The following is a 3,977-nucleotide window of genomic DNA, read 5'->3' on the forward strand; positions in this document are numbered from 1 at the left end:
GAGCCTCTATTTTCCTGTCTGCAATATAGGGTTAGCCACAGCCCCAGGGCTGTTATTGAATGTTATGTTCACTGTAAAGAGCTGTGCGGACAGGATTGGTGATCGGGGGCTGGAGCTGAGTGAGCTTGGACAATTTATTGAACCGAGCCTCAGTGTCCTTGTTTGCAAAGTAGGAGTAATGTTAATAGCTACCTCATAGGACTCTTTTTCAGGATTAAGTGAAAGGACGTATGCATGTGAAAATGCTTTTCAGTCTATAAAGCACATGCTAGCCAGACCACATTAGTACAGAAAGGAAGCTCATCTATAACTGGAAAACTTTTTGATGTCTTTGGATCCCAACTAGTTTTTACATCCAAACATAAATTGCGGAGAAAAAAATGATCCTGCGGAACATTGTCATCTAAGTCATGATTTTAACTTGGTTTAAGAACTAGTGTCTGCCATTTTGAAGGCTCTCCTTCTGTTCTCCCATTGACTGTGTTAGGGTTGCTCTGAGTTATATCCTGGTCTCTCTGTTGTCCGCTTTCTACTCTCTTTCTAGGCAATCTCTTCTATACCCACAGCTTCAATTTCCATCAATCTAATGATACCTCATAGATCCATATTTTGAACCCAGATCTTCTCCTGCCCGTTCGACTGGTATAGCCAACTGCCTCCTAGATAGCTCCACCTGTATGTCCATGAGAACCTCAAACATGGCAGGCCCAGAAGAGTCTTTCTCTGCTCCATACTTGCTTCTTCTTCTGTGATCCCCACCTTTGTGAATGCTTCCGCTATCCACCTCTTTGCTCAGGTCAGAAATCTTGGCTTGACATTGGCTTTCAATCCCCATCATTTCTCAAATCCAATCAATCACCGAGTATTGTCCTTTCTGCTATCTAAATATCTTTCCAATTAAATCCTTCTCTCTGTTTCCACTGCTTCCACACAGACTAGGTCACCATCCTCAGTCACTTGAATTGTTGCTTCTAGTCCTCAACCTCCATTTTCTCCCAATCCACTGCCCATCTTGTGTCCTGAATGACCTTCCCAAAATCCAAAAGTGATCAAGAGTTCCCTGTGCTTAAAACTCTCTAATGCTTCCCCATGCCCAGCAAATAAACATGACTCACAAGGCCTTCATGATCTAGTTTCTGCTTGTTCCAATAGCCTTTCTCTCTCACCTTCATACCCTACACACCAGCCTTACTGAATCTCTTCAATTGCGCCATGCTCCTTCTTGCCTCTAGACTTTAGCACAGGCTGGGGCTTCTGCTCGGAACACTTTGTCATCATCCTTCCTGCAAAACACACACACACACACACTACTTTCTTAATTCATAATTAATTTTTTAACCCTCAAATTAAACTTTCCAACCTCTAGGAAACTTTCTTTACCCTTCCCACTCTGAAGTCTAGGCTAGGTATTCCCCTATATTCCCTGTACTTCTATCACCATAAAATTACATTGTAATCACCAGATTTCTCTCATGTCATTTCCACTGAACCATACAATTGGTAAGGACCAGGACTGTGCCTATCTTTTATACCCCTTTCTCCTTGTGTATCAGGATTACCAGAATCACAGAACCAGTAGGAGATATATATCAAGAGATTTTCTGCAAGAAATTGGCCTATTGTGTGGGGACTGGCTAGACAAGTCTGAAATCTGTAGGGCTGGCCATGAGGAAGGGCAGGCTGGAACTCTTAGACATGAGCAGAGCTGTTGTCCACAGGCCAGATGTTTTTCTTAAGGGAAGGCTCAGCTCTGCTCTTAGGACCTTTCAACTGATTATCTAGGATAATCTCCCTTACTTAAAGTCAACTGATTATGGACTTTAATCACATCTACAAAATACCTTCACAGCAACACCTAGATTAGTGTTTGACTGAACAACTGGGGACTATGATCTAGCCAAGGTGACAAATAAAACTAACCACCACACCTCAGCACCTAGCATAGGGCAGGCACCCAATAAATGTTTGTGAAGTGAATGGATGTGTGAACTATTTTATTCAGTAAGGACACCTGTGAGGTACATCTCAAGTATTCCATTTTGCACTGTGTGCATTGGTGCTATCATATTATTTATATTTCATACTTACTATAGTCTGGGGGGAGGGGTTGGTACATTTGAAAGGAAAAGAATTACATGCTTTGTGCTGTTCAGGGTCCCTCAGATTTCTTCAGAGAGAATCACTTCACATTGTTAAAAGTATCAGGCTTTGAGCTTCCTGAGATCAGGACCATGTGCTGTTATTTGTTATTTGTATCCTCTTGGTCTGACCACACTGGATGTGCACAGTCTCCGCTCAGGGCAGATCTGTCGGAAAGAACAAAATTAACCTACTAGGATTTTTTTTAAGATATATGTTTAAGTCGTTCTGGGTGTTGTAGATCCTATATATTTTTTTTAATTAAAGCCTAACTTAGATACAGTACAATTTACCCTTTTTAGTGCACATTCTGAGAGTTCTGACAAACACATGCAGTGGTTCACTATCCAAAAAAGTCCCTTATGTGCTTTTAGAGTCAACCCTCCCTCACCTCCAGTCTTGGCAACCAGTGTGATCTGTTTTCCATCCGTAAGATATTGCCTTTTCCAGAATGTCATATAAGTTGGAAGGACTCCGGAGTCTTTGGTGTCTGGTTCTATCCCTGGCATAATGCACTTGAGGTTCAGCCATGTTGCTGTATGTCAGTGTTAGTCAACTGTTCGTTTTTATTGCTGAGTAGTATTCCACAGTATGGATGAGTCAGTTTGTTTATCCATTGTTGCCCTGCTTTTAGTTACTCAAGATTTCTCTCTCTTCATTCCTCCTCAATCCTTTCTTGCTTTCTCTTTCTGCTCATCTCTAGTTCCACCCCCTAAGGAAATGAAGTACTGTTCTCTTTGGTCAGAGTTGAGGACACTTATTTCATCCTGTTTTTGTGGTTGGAGACCGTGAGTAGCAACAAGCTTATACTAAGCCATTTTTTTCTCTCAACACACCGTGTGGTCGTTAAAACAGAAAGATTTTTTTGTATCCCACCTCTGCTGCCTCTTGATCAAGTTGCCTAAACTCTCTGTGCCTGTGTTTCCTTGTATGTGAAATGGAGATGATAACAGTACTGACTGCATTAGGCTGTGGGCATTAAATAAGTTAATAGTTATAAGTGGTATAGAAGGTGCCTGGCCTATTGTAAACTCCTAATGAGTGTTTGCTGCTATTATTTGGAGCCATTTTGACACACGGAAGGGTCTTTATTTTGAATAAAGGTGTGGTATGTACAAAACTTAAGGAAAATTTACTCTCCAGGAGGAGAGCAGACCCATAGCCTTGGGAAGGTGGCTTTAGGCTGAGGATGGGAGCTAGAAGCTCTGTCCGCCTGTAAGTTATGAGGTCACTCTACAAGTGGTGGTGTGGAGTTTCTGCATTTCTTTCCCTCCCTTTTTTTTTTTTTTTTTTAAAGATTTTATTTTTTTCCTTTTTCTCCCCAAAGCCCCCCCGGTACATAGTTGTGTATTCTTCGCTGTGGGTTCTTCTAGCTGTGGCATGTGGGACGCTGCCTCAGCGTGGTCTGACGAGCAGTGCCATGTCCGCGCCCAGGATTCGAACTAACGAAACACTGGGCCACCTGCAGCGGAGCGCGCGAACCTAACCACTCGGCCACGGGGCCAGCCCCTCTTTCCCTCCCTTTTGCCAGTGGAAAACTGCCTAATATGTCCTCATGCACTCTTCCCATTGTCCCTGCTCTGAGATAACTGGATTGACCTAGCTGGTGTAAAAGCTGTGTCTGGGTGAATTATGAGTTTGGCATTTATCTGATTTACACAGTTCCCTTAGCAATAGAAGCACAGGCCTGCTGGACAATATTGCTTCCTCAATCCTTGTATGGCTCTCAGGCCATGTCACTCCTGTGGATGCCTCGCCACCACCCTCAACATTATTCTGTGCACATTTTCAGTCTTTCCTGGGCTGTCCCTGGAAAAGAGCAAAGAGAGATCTACAGA

This window comes from Equus quagga, chromosome 9, assembly GCF_021613505.1.
Source record: "Equus quagga isolate Etosha38 chromosome 9, UCLA_HA_Equagga_1.0, whole genome shotgun sequence".
NCBI classification, from domain to species: domain Eukaryota; kingdom Metazoa; phylum Chordata; class Mammalia; order Perissodactyla; family Equidae; genus Equus; species Equus quagga.